Here is a 16,756-nt window from a genome sequence, read left to right as displayed (position 1 = left end):
TTTGATCTTATCTAATTTTTCTATCTAATCTATAAAAGTAGAATTTCCATTTTAGCAAATTTTGCTTATTAGATGTACGGGACTATTTAAATAATTTTTTTGTCGGTTAACATCAAAAATAAATAAATTACTTTTTAGAGCCCTGCTATATTTACCCTCTTGTTTCAACAGGGCCACGTGGGCATGTTAAACAAGAATAATCCTACTTTTTAAGTAACTAATGATTTTTTGAAACATATTTAAAAAATGAAATTACCCTTAAAAAATATTTTTAAGTATTGACACATGCACAATTTTACTTTTATATATAGAATTCCTATTTGGTTCAACTTAGAAAGTGAATTAAAATCGAAGCGATTATACAAAACTATACATTTCATGAGATTTACAGTTTTTTAATCACAAATTCTATTAACTTTTATTAAAATCTAGCCCATGTCTGTTGAAAATTAAAATCAAAATTTTAGTAGATTTTAATTAAAGTTAATGAAATATGTGATTGAAAATTTGCGGATAACATGAAATATATAGTTAAAATTAATTATTGACTTTAATTAAGATTAAAATCTTATTTTTATTTCCTACCACCATGGGCTTAATTTTTTTTTTTTTTTTTTTTTTTTTTTTTTATATCAAAACTAGTTAAGAAGTTGTTGATGGTGTGAAAGGTGCACTTTTTAAAATGGTCATGTCAACATGGTATTTTTACTTTGACCAAAATTTTTTACCATTCACCACAATTGCCTTTTTATGCGTAAAAGACAAAATTATCTTTTTATATGTTATATAATTACAAATCTATGGAATGTTTTAAAAAACAATAATATCCTTTTAAGTTACAAAAAATTTCAAACACTTCACAATTAAAATTTTAAAATCAAGCCACTTTCTTTATCTGTTTACTTAAACAAAGATAAAAATTATTTCATTTTTTATCCGCTTCTACCTCAAAATCTACATAAACTAACAGCCAGTTGGGAACAGTCGGCCCACCACTGGCCCGGCTAAAAAATCAACGGCCCAAGCAGTTGAGCCATCTATTTTCCAACCGATTAGATCTAGCAAGTCGAAAACAGACGTCCCGACTGTCTAGGCCGTCGATTTCCAGATGGTTAGGCCGGCTGGATCTTCTTCCTTTTCATCTTCTAATTATATTTGTTAACAAATTATGTTTTCTAATGCAGATATGGGATCAGCAGCAATTTCGGTTTGTTACTTTTGTGAATTTGAAATAAATGAAAATAATCGATGAGTGTGAAAATAGACGAATGAAAGACTTGGTGCTACTACAATTGTGATAAGATCAAATACATCATATGCGAAAAATGTACCAAGATTTATAGAACAAGCTCAACATCGATCACTATCAGTACGATATGAAATTAAGATTTCTATTCAGCAAGCATACATCCATTTCAATTCTACCTGTAATGGTTACTCCGAAACTGAAATGAAGGTTTTAATTAAATTGAACCAAAATTACACGACTCTTATTTGCATAAATTAGTTAAAAAAAATGTCCTCGAGAATGAATACAGAGATTCCGATGAGGGGATCATAATGTAAATTATTTTTGGGATACGATGGAGATAGTTCATGAGGATGATGTGACTATTTTCGAGATAGTTGTTCCTCACCATATCTCACTATTATACAGAATTCCCTTGATGTTTGACATCTAGTCGCATTCCCTGAATGCATCTTCCAACTGATCAGAGTTACTGTCATTTGTCTATGAAAGTATTTTCAGTATCTTCAGTTTCTCAGAATTCAAGCCATTGCTGCTCCTTCGTCCTTACATCTCAATTTGATGATGATGGCAAACTCAAATATAAAGAATGTAGCTACCTTGCCCCCAGATCAAAATGGAGGGCATCTCTATCAATTGACTTAAGCAACCGATATAGTAATGCATTGAGTAACTATCTAGAAAACTTTACGACGAGCAATGAATATAGAGGCCATAAGTAAGATCGACGTAATATGTCTACTTGCTCCTCATCTGGCAACTCCAGTACCGATGCAAAGCTAGCAAAGTCACGTCGAACTATAACTTTGTTGAAAATCTGTCTAATGGTCATGTCCAAGTGCTATTCCATCCTACAGAATTTCAAATATTAGAACCTTTTGCAAGAAATAATGGATAAAGCATAATATTAGAAAATTAAACTAATTAACTGTAACTAATGCTTTAAGACAACGAGAATGAAAATAAATTTACAAATGAGGATTTGATTGTTTTATCCCATTAGAGACATAAGTTGGGTGGAAACTTACAGGCTAGAACAAGTATATGATCTTCTAATTGTTCGTATAGTTCTCGATGATAAGATTTGTTGTTGAGCAACTGTAAACAAGGAAAGATTTATAGGAAATTGTGCACCAAATTTTTTTGAAAGACAATTTTGAGTTTAAAGTGAAAAAATTAAACAAGTCGATGTACATAGTTATCTACTTTGATGACAGTTGCCTTTGGCGATTGCGAGCAATGAAGATAGACACGAAGGAGTCATTTATAATTCGTAAGTATGCACGGAAACATACTTATGAAGTTAGTATTCATCGAAATGATCACGGGCAAGCCAGCGCATGGTTTATTGGTCAACAAATAATGCATAAGTTTCAAGACCCACAAACAATTTATAGACATTCAGACATCATTAATAACACCTGTTGAGAGTATGAGATAGTCATGAGCTATCAGAAAGTCTGGAAGACTAAAAAATGCGCATTGGGGGACTTAATAGGGTTGGCTGATGAGAGTTATGCTAAATTGGACAGGTATTACTATAACATGGGGAAAACTAATTCTGGAACGACAATTTTATTTTTGACACAAAGGGCGAAAATCACTTCAAGTATTTCTTCATGCCATTTGGACAATGCATTCAAGAATTTCAAAATGCGATACGACCCCTAATTCTAATCGATAGTACAACTCTTAATATTAGATATGAAGACAAATCGATTATTGCAATATGTCAAGATGTTAATGTCCAAATTTACCCTCTTGTATGTGACATAGTCGAAGAAGAGAATGATCTAGCGATACGTTGGTTCTTCACGAGTTGAGCAAAGTAATTAGGAATATCGAGAACATTGTATTCATAATTAATCGAGGGGAGTTGGTATCATCAAAATCTTTTCCAAGGCACATCATGGTTATTGTATGTACTATATACAGGGCAACTTGACGACTAAGTATCAGGGGACACTAGCGTTGTTGCATTGTTTAGGAGATCTGCAAAAGTTTACAGTTTTGAAGAGTTTGATAAGTTCATGATCAAAATGACAAGTAAATCACATGCTGCATGAAATTATATAATAGAGATAGAGATTGAACATTGGGTACAATCACATTTTCTAAGATGTTGATACAACATGATGACGTCGAAAAATGTGAAGTTGCTCAATACATTATTCAAGAAAGATAGAGAGTTACCAATTCTCGCAATGATTGAGTATATTGTAATAATCTACAGCAGTAATTTCATAACTGATGTGGAGAATCACAGATTTGCACAATTGTGCTAACCCTGACCTAGGAAAATAAATACTTCAAGACTCAAGAAGTGACGAGAAAGATAAATGTGGAACCACTAGATCAGTTTCGCTTCTTCATGAGATGTGGAGGTAATACCAAATATACCGTGGACTTAAATGATAACACGTGCACGTGTAGAAATTTTCTGTTGGAGAGTTTTTTATATACACATGCAGTGGCAATGGCTATGAATAGAGAATTTTCAGTACACACCTTCTACAATTATTATTATATGGCTGATTATTGGAGAGCATCGTACTTCGAAATGATATATCCTGTAACAAATGAAGCAAAGTGGAAAGTTCTCGACCACATTCTCCCTCTTAATAATTTGTTGCCACCCGAAGTCAGACCATGTACTCCTGGACGTAGACGTACGTCTAGAATACCAAGTACAGAAAATTTTTTCCAATCTCGCAAGTACAGCAAGTGCGACTCAACAGGACATACTCGTCAATTTTATATAAGTCAGATTTCTCTACATAACAATTCAACGAATGTATAATGTAACATCCTGAATTTTTATTTACAATTTTCACATGGTTCTAAATTTAACATTGGTTATTTAATGGAATAGTCCATTATTCCGTCTGTTATTTAATAAAATTTATTTCTTTTTTTTACTATTTTCACATTATGTCTGTTATTTAATAGTTTTTTTGTGTTCGAGCATTTGACGTCACATGTTAAATATAAATTGATGGTTTGAAATTGTAGTATTTCAAGATTTTTATTTGATAACACCTCAAGTTTATTATCATAAAAATAAAATTATAAAAATAAATTTTAGCTATTTGTTTACTTACACAGTCAAATATTCTCAAAATTATACATATAATTGTTTCATTACAACATGAATCACAATGAAATAAATAATATTTATATTTTTTAATAAAATAATAAACAACGTGCTAAGGATCACAGTTGTATTCATACAAATCACATGCTAATTTCAACCTCCACATATTTATCTAAGATTCATTTATTATATCAAACTTGTGATTAATACTCAAAAATTCTATATATTTTATTGTAAATATATCACAATCTTCCCTACAAGTAAATAATAATTTATTAGTTTGAAACACATAGCAAAACATAAATTTTTAAATTAAAAACTCGTAAATCCTTATGATTCTCCTTGTCTCGCTGTCGTCATGCATGCACAATATCTAATCTATCATCTATACAAACTATTGCATGTGTAGCTATCATGGGAACGATTACCGTCATCAACTCCAGTATTTGCTCCAGTTAAACTTGTATCAAAAGTTATTATTGAAGTCATACACATATATAGTAGAATTAGCTAATGTGATCTCAACTGCAAAGCAATATGAGTTCGCGATCATTGGAATGTACATATGTGTACAATCTGTCCATATTTTTTCACACGTAGGCTCTAGTCCAATGACCCACTCCAGCATTTACTCAGGCACCACATATCCATTCCTTTAGAGTATGAGCGTTCTATGCTCAATATCAATGGTATGTGCAAATCCGGAGCTCAGGATGACTCAGCCAGAAATGTCAAAAAGTTTCGGTGTTTCCGAGCCTGATAGTGCAACATTTCCATAGCTATGTCAATATGCTGAAACAAAAATACCAATAAAAAGAGAGGGGGTCATTTAATTAAATAAAATAACAAATTACATAAATATAAAATAACAACAAAAATACACTTACATCATATGCAAGCCAAGCTAACTTCGTTAGTACACCTTCGGACCACTTTTAAGCGTTTGAAATCGTCTTCTCCTCGATTTTGTATTTATCTCTGAAAAATAAAAACGTGAAATGTTACAAAAAGTATAGATGATCCCACATATACTTTAGTAAAATCATAAAAATACTTACTAGATCTTAAAAGATTTGAACCATTCATTTAATGCTTTGTGCTTAATTGAGCCGAGCTCGCAGAAGAGATTGGTGAACATCCCATCCACGAATATCCTTCTCTTAGCTTGGACCGTGAAAGGAAAAACGATGTTCTATGACAACAATCTCGACCAGTAGCTCCAACACATCAGCAGCACGCTTATTTCCCTTCCTCACCTCCGTCACCCCCTTAGACACAAATGAATAATCACACCTCATATGTATTGTGTCCTCTCCTCCTTCGCCACATCTCCCTCCTCTCCATCGTCTCTAATAGTACCCCTCCACCGCCTCCACCGAGGCCACACCCTCTATCGTGTATGAAAAAATAACTCGAATGCAACATTTAATGGCCATGTCGAATCATCATACCTCATATGACCATTTCCTCCGTCACCCTTCGCCCTTGAAAACCTCCTGTCCCTCCGTTACCTCCTCCATCCCGAGAACCGCCAGTCCCTCCATCACCCACTCTATCCTGAAAATCGACAGTCCCTTGTAGGCTTATTATGTCACATCGTATCGTTGCGACCTTAGAATGAAGGTATCCTAACTCGGCTCGTACCATCAAAGACATCATGTCATAACTCCACTACTTCACCTTTCATCTCTCTCATAAATGTAATAAAAAATTCGAACAAATCATCAGTAGAAGTACCACGACTACGTGCATATCTACGTGGGAGGTGACCTCATCGGGAAAGGTGATATCCTCGACTAAAGGATCTCCTCAGCAGAAGAGATGTTGAACATCGCCCCAAAAAAATGAACATTACAAATGAATAATTTAATTAAAAAATCAAAATGATAATTTACAAATTATAATCAATTGACACACCCTATCTCAATCTACGATGACCTCAGTCATCTGATCCTTTGGCACAATTGGGACAGACAGCTCATGCAGATAATTTTGACCCTCTTCCTCAATCGATGGTGTTAACTCGAAAAGGCCTTCATGTTAACTCCGTAAGGACTTCAAGCTAACATATCGACATTTTATCGAGTTAATGACCATGTATCGAGATTTTGAAATGACATATAATATAAATTGTAAATGTACACTATGTACCTCAGGATCGTCAATGGGAGATCATAATTGTTTGGCAAGTGACTTGTCTTGTACTCATCAATAATGCATTCAAGGACAACATGTTTCCTATTTCCTTGCATACTGGTTAGCCAAGATGCGGACAGCCTCGTACTCCTATTTCTGCAACAATTATAATTATTATATATAAATTTTAATTAAAAATAGATAATTTATTATGTTAAATATTTTCCTACAAAGCTAACGACACACCATATGTATTGTACTTGGCCTTGGGCCTACCCCATAGGCATCGAATATCCCCTCCGAAAGATGTGAAAAGTATCCATACAACATCTTTGCCCCATGGATAATTTTTTAACATATCAATGTCACCAACAACTTTCGAATGGAAAATGCCAATCGACGTCTTCTTGTGATGACACTTGAGAACGCTTTCGAGGATAAGCACTAAGCCTAGCTTCAACTTGTTTGACATCTAGTCGCATTCCCTGAATGCATCTTCCAACTGATCAGAGTTACTGTCATTTGTCTATGAAAGTATTTTCAGTATCTTCAGTTTCTCAGAATTCAAGCCATTGCTGCTCCTTCGTCCTTACATCTCAATTTGATGATGATGGCAAACTCAAATATAAAGAATGTAGCTACCTTGCCCCCAGATCAAAATGGAGGGCATCTCTATCAATTGACTTAAGCAACCGATATAGTAATGCATTGAGTAACTATCTAGAAAACTTTACGACGAGCAATGAATATAGAGGCCATAAGTAAGATCGACGTAATATGTCTGCTTGCTCCTCATCTGGCAACTCCAGTACCGATGCAAAGCTAGCAAAGTCACGTCGAACTATAACTTTGTCGAAAATCTGTCTAATGGTCATGTCCAAGTGCTATTCCATCATACAGAATTTCAAATATTAGAACCTTTTGCAAGAAATAATGGATAAAGCATAATATTAGAAAATTAAACTAATTAACTGTAACTACTATATGCAAAAATTAACAGATAATGGAAAAAAGGAAAATGAAGGTAAATGAAAATTAAACAAAAAAATTATAAAAAGTGAAAATATATTTTTTTTTGTCAACAACATTGAAAATTAAAGAAACAATTAAACTACATTTAATATTAGATGGTAAATTAAAAAAGAAATTACAATCAAATGTTAAATGAACAATTACAAAAATAACTAAATATTACATAAAGCATTCACAAAATAATTAAATATTAATTTAAAATTAAAATAAATAACTAAAAAATTAAAAAAATTAATTAAACAATTAAAATAAATAATTACAACAACGATTACATACTAAATAAACAATTAAAGTAATTATTACAAAAACAATTACATATTAAATAAACAATTAAAATAAGTAATTTACATAAACAATTAAGATAAATAATTAGCATTAAATATACAATTAAATAAATAATTAAATAAAAATTAATATAAAAATGATATTAAATAAAAAATAAAAAATATAAAATAAACCATTAAAATAAATAAACACAAAAAATTAAATACTAAATAATTAAAATAAATAATTAAATATTAAATAAATAATTTAAATAAAAAATCATTGTCAACAATTAAATAACAAATAAATAATTGAAATAAATAATTACAAAAACAATTGCATATTAAAAAATTAAAATAAATGATTAAAAAACAATTAAAAATTAAATAAATAATTACAACAACAATTACATACTAAATAAACAATTAAAATAAATAATTACAAATTAAATAAATAATTTGAATAAGTAATTAAGATAAAAATTTAAATATTAAATAGATATTTTAATAAATAATTAAAAAATCAATTTCATATTAAATAAACAATTAAACGAAAATTAACATAAAAAATTACATATTAAGTAATCAATTCAAAAATATTAAATAAAAAATTAAAATAAATAATGACAAAAACAATTACATATTAAATAATTAAATATTAAATAAATAATTGAAAAATTCATTAACTATTAAGGAGACAATTAAAATAAATAATTACAAAAACAATTAAATATTAGATAAAAATTTGAAATAAATCATTAAATATTAAATAAATAATTTAAATAAACAATTACTACAATAACAATTACATATTAAATAAAAAAATTAAAATAAATAATTATGAAAACAATTAAAAATTAAATAAACAATTATAATAAATAATTAAAATAAATAATCACAAAAGTAATTACTTATTAAATAAATAATTATATGTTCAGTAAATAATTAAATTTTTTGGTAAACAAAATTAAAAATTAAAGAAAAAACATAACTAAATATTTAAATAAATAAGATAAGTAATTTTAAAAAAATTAGACTGGGCCGCCTGGAGTCAAACGATTGGATCCAGACGTCTGGGGTGCTAATGGCAGAGATCGCCATTTGTGGAGATCTCCTAAAGTTCACTTTTTTCAATGCAACATCCTCAATTTTTATGCAATAACAATAATTCCTACAAAGATTGTTCAACAAATAAATATACAACATCCATTATTTATTCAGTTAATGGTATCTAAAGTTTCAAAACTCACTTTCTTCAGAGAAATGGCGATTTCCGGTCTTTGACATCGATTTCTCAGTAGTATGGGTCGGTGGTTATTCTACATTATTTTCTAGACGTCTCTATCTTCAAAATGATGTGAGGGCATAAATTGCCATTCGATAGGTACAAAATAGTCAAAGGCATTTTTCGAAAGATGGCCGGGTCAATCGGCCACCTCCACTACTTCCTCTAGTCTAAATGGGGCTATTTGTTAAATATCTAACAATTCGAAAAATACTTCAACCTGTAATTCGTAGCGGTCTGCTGTGAGATTTTGAATGCTCGATACAAAATTTAAAAGAGTGCCCATCTTTAATTTTACAAAAATGCACGAAGAAAAAAAATAAAGTTATACGATAATAAATTGAATGGTCTAAGCAAGAAACAATGTACCTTAATATTATTGATCATTCTTTGATACAAAGTATTACCCCATCTCAATTGAAAAAGAATTTATTAACAATATTGTCAAAGCTCATGGGAGCGTATCCGTATTTGTCAGAGTGTATCTCCACGCTCTTTAGCACGAGATTTTAAGTCTCATGTATTTACCATTTCACCACCAAGGTATCTATTAAACTATCATATGGTCAAAATATTACCTTTTAATGTTTGTTTTTGGGTAAATAGCACAAAATATCTCTACCTGATTCAAATCCCGTAGCAACATTGACTACGAAATTCACAACTAGATTATTAGAACACCAGAAAAGCCAATTAAGAGGTTTGATAGTTTGAACACAAAATTAATGAACCAAAAAATCCGACAAGATCAAAGTTTGAAAGACCCCTTGATTACACGATTAAAGACCCGCACCCGGATTGTAGAACGCCACAAGATTGTGATTCTTGATAAGTTCTAATTGTTCAATGAAAAACGATGTGAAGAAAGCAAATTGACTCTTTTTATTGAATTCTCTTCAAATAATGTTGTATAATGTTTTACAATGAAATTAAACATATTTATATTTGGAAAATCTAGAAACTAATTCTAATAGGAATAAAACTCTAATCCTAGCTTAAAACGAAATTAAAGATTACAAGAATATTGTCTATAATAGAATTCTAATGAAATAAGGAAAGTTCGCGCGAAAAAGGAAAATTCTAAGCAACTATGCGACCGCATAGTTGTTATTTTGGTCTTCGAATTTTGTTGCTTGTATCATGTTAATCCAATTCACTTCGACTCTCGACCTCAACATGAAAGTTGCCTCGCTTTACATTCAGAACAATGTTTTGTCAATTGTTTCTTGAAGGAACAATCTCTTCGCTTCTTTTACTCGTTTTGCCCTTGATCACGTCATCAGCCCACCTTCGATTATCAACAGGTCTCGCTCCACACTTGTCTTCTTCGAGCTTAACTCTTAGATCACATATTAAAAGTTTCTGAAACATTATATTCACCTGGAAGGTCCAAGTTATATGCATTGTCGTTGATCTTCTCGATGACTTGAAATGGACCGTCTTCCCACGTTTGCAATTTTAACTTCCTTTTCTCTGGAAAGCGTTCCTTTCTGAAATGAACCCAAACCCAATCTCTGAGTTCGAAGGTTACCATTTTTCTGACTTTATTTGCCCGTGTTGCAATAAGTTTGCTTTTATTTTCGATCTGCAACTTAACCCTTTCATAGAGTAATTTTATCAACTCTGCTTTTCTTTTACCATGTGAACTGCTATGCCCATTCACAGATAACGAAATTAAATCCAAAAGGGTTAATGGATTAAAGCCATAAACAACTCCGAAAGGTAAAAATGAAATAGTAGAATGAACAACACGATTGTAAGCAAATTCAATGAAAGGTAAACACTCCTCCCAATTTTTCAAGTTTTTATTGATCATTGTGCACAAGAGTTGAATTATAGTCCTATTGACTACCTTAGTTTGTCCATTGGTTTGGAGGTGACAAGTTGTGAAAAATAACAATTTTGTTCCTAACTTAGCCCTCAAAACTCGCCAAAAATGACTCAAGAACTTCACGTCCCTATCTGACACTATACTCTTTGGAACTCCATGCAAACACACAACCTCTTTAAAGAACAAATAAGCTATATGTGTGACATCATCGATTTTGTGACATGGTATAAAGTGTGTCATTTTACTAAACCTATCTACCATCACAAAAATTTAATCCCATCCTTTCTTAGTCTTAGGTAAACTCAAAATAAAATCCATTGAAATGTCAACCCATGGTTCACTAGATGTAGGTAATGGCGTGTATAATCTTTGAAGTAAAACTTTAGACTTAGCCTTTTTACAAGTTATGCATCAACTACAAATTCTCCCAACATCAACTTTCATCTTAGGCCAATAAAAATGCTCCCATAACAACTCCAAAGTCTTTTCTACCCCTAAAATGTCTAATCAGTCCACCACTATGTGCTTCTCTCACCAACAACTCTCGCATTGAATAATTAGGAACACATAACCTATTTTCCCGAAATAAATAATCATCATGCCTAAAGAACTTATCAACAACCCCCATTTTTCAAAAGATTTTAAATATCGAAAAAATCTAAGTCAGTTTCATACATGCTCTTAATATGTTCAAAAGCAAGCAATCTAGCACTTAAAGAAGTTATCAAGGCATACCTTCGAGATAACGCATCCGCCACTATATTTTCTTTACCTTGCTTGTACTTGATGACGTAGGAAAATGTCTCAATGAATTCCATCCATCTGGCATGTCTCTTCTTCAACTTTCCTTGATCTCGCAAGTACTTCAATGATTCATGATCGATATGAATAACGAACTCCTTCAACCACAAGTAGTGATGCCATGTCTCCAACGCCTAAACAAGAGAGTATAACTCTTTGTCATATGTTGGGTAGTTTAGTGCAGCCCCACCCAGCTTTTCACTGAAATAGGCTATTCGTCTTCTTTCCTGTATTAAAACTGCTCCAATACCCATTCGTGATGCATCACACTCAATCTCGAAAATTTTGTTAAAATCAGGTAATGCTAAAACAAGCGCTTTACACAAATTATCCTTAATAGTATTAAAAGCATGCTCCTGTTCATCGCCCTAAGGAAAACCCACACTTTTCTTAACGACTTCAGTAAGGGATGTAGCGATTGTTTTAAAATCTTTTACAAATCGACTATAAAAACTAGCCAAACCTTGAAAACGCCTAACATCTATTATAGTTTTAGGTATAAGCCAATCTTTAATAGCTTTAATCTTTTCTTCATCTATTTCTACCCCGTTAACACTAAATACAAAATCTAGAAAGACAACATTTTCCTTACAAAACGTACATTTCTTGAAATTGGCATACAGTTTTTCTTTCTTTAACACTACAAGCATACATCTCAAGTGTTCCATATGCTCATTAAAGTTTTTGCTATAGATTAAAATATCATCAAAATAAACCACAACAAATTTTCATATAAAAGCACGCAAAACATGATTCATTAGACGTATAAAAGTGCTTGGTGTATTAGTGAGTCCAAACGACATAACCAACCGTTCATATAATCCATATTTAGTTTTGAATGCAGTTTTCCACTCATCACCTTTTCTCATGCGAATTTGATGGAGCCCATTGTAAGATCAATTTTGCTAAAAATACATGCACCGTGCAATTCATCCAACATGTCATCTAACCTAGGAATTGGGTGACGATACTTTATCGTTATGTTATGATGGCTCTACAATTCACGCACATTCTCCATGACCCATCTTTCTTTGACACAAGTAATACTGGTACTACACATGGACTCATGCTCTCCCTTACATAACCCTTGTTCGTCAACTCCTCTACCTGCCTCTGAAGTTCCTTTATCTTCTCAGGATTGTTTCGGTAAGTTGGTCGATTTGGAATGACAGCTCCAGGTATAAAGTCAATCTGATATTCAATACCTCGAATGGGTGGTAACTCACAAGGCATGTCCTCTGAAAATATATTTTCGAATTTCTGCAATAAAGACTTAGCCAAACTAGGGAGGGGTGAGTTAATTTCCTCAAAATTAAGGAGTGATTCCTTATACAATTACAAGATCATTTATTTTCTCTCAACTACCACCTCTTCACTTCACTCCCTTTTGCAAAGAAATTCGCTCGTGATTTTTCTTTTTTTCTCGGAGAACTCTCTTTCTTTTCTCTCTTGTGGCTCCTCTCTCTTTTTCTCTCTGGTAGCCACCTCACCGTTCTCTCTTATTCACTACCTCACTATTTTCTCTCCTCTTCTCTAAGTCTTTTACTCTTCTCTCTTCCTCATTCCTCAACTTGATTTGGTCCTCATATACTTATGCCGATGTTAATGGCACAAGGGTAATGGTCTTCCTTTTCTTGACGAAACTGTAGTGATTCTTAATGTATTACCTTCCTATCATATTGACAAGGTCTCCCAAACAAAATATGTCTCACTTGCATTGGTACTATATCACACACTATCTCATCCCGGTAACTTCTAATTGAAAGATTAATTTACAGCCTTCGATTAATCCTAACTTCTCCACTTTTGTTTAACCATTGCAATTTATATGGCCTAGGGTGCCTCAACCGCATTAAATTTAATTTCTCTATAAGTTCCACATCCCCAAACACACTTTCAAACCGCTGTATCAAATTTTCCGATGCATTGTTATGATTTCCGTGTCGGCTTGAATTAGAATATTCTCGTTCAGACATCCTAAAACTAGAAATTTTATCTGCCTCATCGATATTCACTCGAATATCACGCAATCTGGCTTTTTCCCTCCATTAATTTCACCACTCTGCCTTTTACCACTCAGTGCTTTCTTCCAAGCGCTTCAAAGAACAAAGTGAACTCAAAGAATTTTAAACCCATGGAACTCCCAATCGAATGTGAACCAAAGATGGTGAAACAAAAGGACGCGAAGAAATTTTGATGGAGTAAACCCGGACTTTGATTGAATGAAAGAAACTAGTATGACTCGATAGACTTTAAAATAAACGAAAAAATGATTGCTGGTAGTAACTTGAACAATAAAAATAGCAATATTAAATTTTGCTTTAACAGTACAGTGAACAATAACCCTTTTTCTCCCCTTTTTTCTCCTTCTTCTTAACTATACGTGAACAGTAACTTTTTTTTTTACCTTTTAATTTTTTTGAAACAAAAATTAATGAATTAAACTACCAACAAAATAAATAAGATGGTATTGGATGCTAGAATAGCTCCAAAAACAACTTTGACAAAATTTGATGATAGTTTGACGGATTGAAGACTTGAACAACGAAGAAATGAAGAACACAAGAATGGAAAGGAACAAAAACACAGAAAAACAAAGAACAAAGACTCAACGAAGAAAACTAAGGATATAACCTGTTAAATTGGACCCTGTGCTTTGATACCAATTGATGCAAATCCCGTAGCAACGTTGACTACGAAACTTATAACTAGAATGTTAGAAACCCAAAAAGCCAATTAAGAGGTTTAAGAGTTTGAACCCAAAATCAATTAACCAAAAAACCTAACAAGATCAAAATTTGAAAGACCCTTTGATTACAAAATTAAAGACCCACACTCAGATTGTAGAACACTACAAGATTGTAATTCTTGATAAGTTCCAATTGTTCGATGAAGAACGATGTGAAGAAAGCAAATTGCCTCTCTTTATTACTTCTCTCCAAATAATGTTGTGTAATGTTTTACAATGAAATTAAACCTATTTATATGTAGAAAATCTAGAAACTAATTCTAATAGAAATAAAACTCTAATGAAAATCTAGAAACTAATTCTAAAAGGAATAAAACTCTAATCCTAACTTAAAACGGAACTAAAGATTACAAGAATATTGTCTATAATAGAATTCTAATGAAATAAGGAAAGTTCGCGCAAAAAAGGAAAATTTGGAGCAACTATACGACCGCATAGTTGTCATTTTGGTCTTCGACTTTTGTTGCTTGTATCATTTGATTCAATTCACTTCGACTTTCGACCCCAACATGAAAGTTGCCTCGTTTTGCATCTCGAACAATATTTTGTCAATTGTTTCTTGAACGAATAATCTCATCGCTTGTTTTACTCGTTTTGCCCTCGATCGCGTCATCAGCCCGCCTTCGATTATCAACGGGTCTTGCTCCACACTTGTCATCTTCGAGCTTAACTCTTGGATCATATCATTACCTTTCAATGTCACTGTACAAAATGTTCATACCTTTCTTTTCTTTTCTTTTTTTGTATTTTCACCCCTATTTCCACTTTCGATTGCACAAAATGTCATTTTCATTCATTTTTCCAATAAAAAGATGATTTTACCCTCCTATTCAAATAAAATAGAAATGAATGAAATGAAATGATGAAAAAACTAATTACAACAATAGTCCCTAATTTTTAAAAAAATTACAAATTAATAAAAAATATATAATTAAAAATCAAAATCAGAAAAAAAAAAATCACTCATCTTCTTCCTCCATCTTCTTGTTTCGAGTTCCTACACGTCCTCGGCAAGCCTAGCTACCAATGCCAGTGGATCTTGGATTAGGATCCCAATTCTACCATCACTGACGTTGGCCAGAAGATCCTCCTTGATTGGGGCTATGGCCGTATTTATACCTTCATTGTTGTGAACTGCACTTTCCCAACCCAGGTCAGATACAAGGTAAAGATGAGAAGCTGCTCATCTACGCCACCACCAACGACAATGGTAACGGTAGTTTCAACACCATCTACACTATTGTGGTGCTGAACAAAACTGTCGAAGAATTCATAAACTTCACGTTATAATTCAATTCACAACCCAAGTATGATTATCTATATTGTGGGTCATCTCTATACGAGAACTTGAGTCCTCATAGAGAACGAGAGTGGCTGGCTTATCATGAAAAACTCCTCAGAAGCAAGTCCCATTTTATGATACACGACACTAATGATGTACATCGTCGAGTAACAGAAGTTCTGAAACCATGGGTGGAAAAAATGGTTCATGACACTACAAGATATTAGGGAGCAAGAGAGATTTGACGAGTACTATCACAATCAATTCCTCATAGTTAATGATTGCTTGCATAGATACAGATTTGCAACCAAATGGAGCTATTCCTTGATGTGGACAAATTTATTTTCATACCTAAAAAGAGCACCATTCAGTCGATATTCGATTCACTCTCTAATCTTACACAATTCACCGTTGAGCAAATGCCCGTGTCTAATAAGCTTTGTCTTTCCCAGGATGCTAGCACAACTTTTAGGCGACCCCAATTTCCTTCTTCTCTAATTATCCCCAACTTTTCGATGGATAGATTATGGTGACACTAACTTTACTATTCAAAATATGGTGACACTAACTTCACTATTCAAAATAAGAATAATAGATCCAGAATCATTATCAAATACTCTTAGAATTCATTTTGATATTATAAATAACCCATTGTTTAGTGTCTGAAGTTAATTTGGGAATGATTGATTGTGTTCTTGTTTGTTTATAAAGGATTTGAAAGAGAATGAGAGGGATTTTTGCAACATACAAGGAAGAAGATGAATGATTTTTGTTTTGTTTTTTGTTTTTTTTTTTTTAGTTTTGATTTTTAATTATATATTTGTGATTAATTTGTAATTTTTTAAAAATTTGGGACCATTGTTGCAATTAGTTTTTTATCCTTTCATTTCATTTCTTTTTGTTTATATATATATATATATATATATAAAGTAGGGATGTTTTGCACATTGACATTAAAAGGTAGGGACATTTTGTGCTATTTACTATTTGTTTTTTTATATCATAAAAGAAAAAGTACAATAAAAAATGCTTAT

General features: G+C 32.2%; 1 pseudogene; it reads left to right on the top strand.

Annotated features, from left to right (window-relative positions):
- The first annotated feature begins 13,825 nt into the window (after nucleotides 1-13,825).
- On the top strand, nucleotides 13,826-16,255 carry LOC111405048 (annotated as a pseudogene).
- The last annotated feature ends 501 nt before the right edge of the window (nucleotides 16,256-16,756 follow it).

This window comes from Olea europaea, chromosome 1 (assembly GCF_002742605.1).
Source record: "Olea europaea var. sylvestris chromosome 1, O_europaea_v1, whole genome shotgun sequence".
In the NCBI taxonomy this organism is placed as follows: Eukaryota; Viridiplantae; Streptophyta; class Magnoliopsida; order Lamiales; family Oleaceae; genus Olea; species Olea europaea.
The sequence above is the reverse complement of the archived record's forward strand: the minus strand, read 5'-3'. Positions and strand labels throughout refer to the sequence as shown.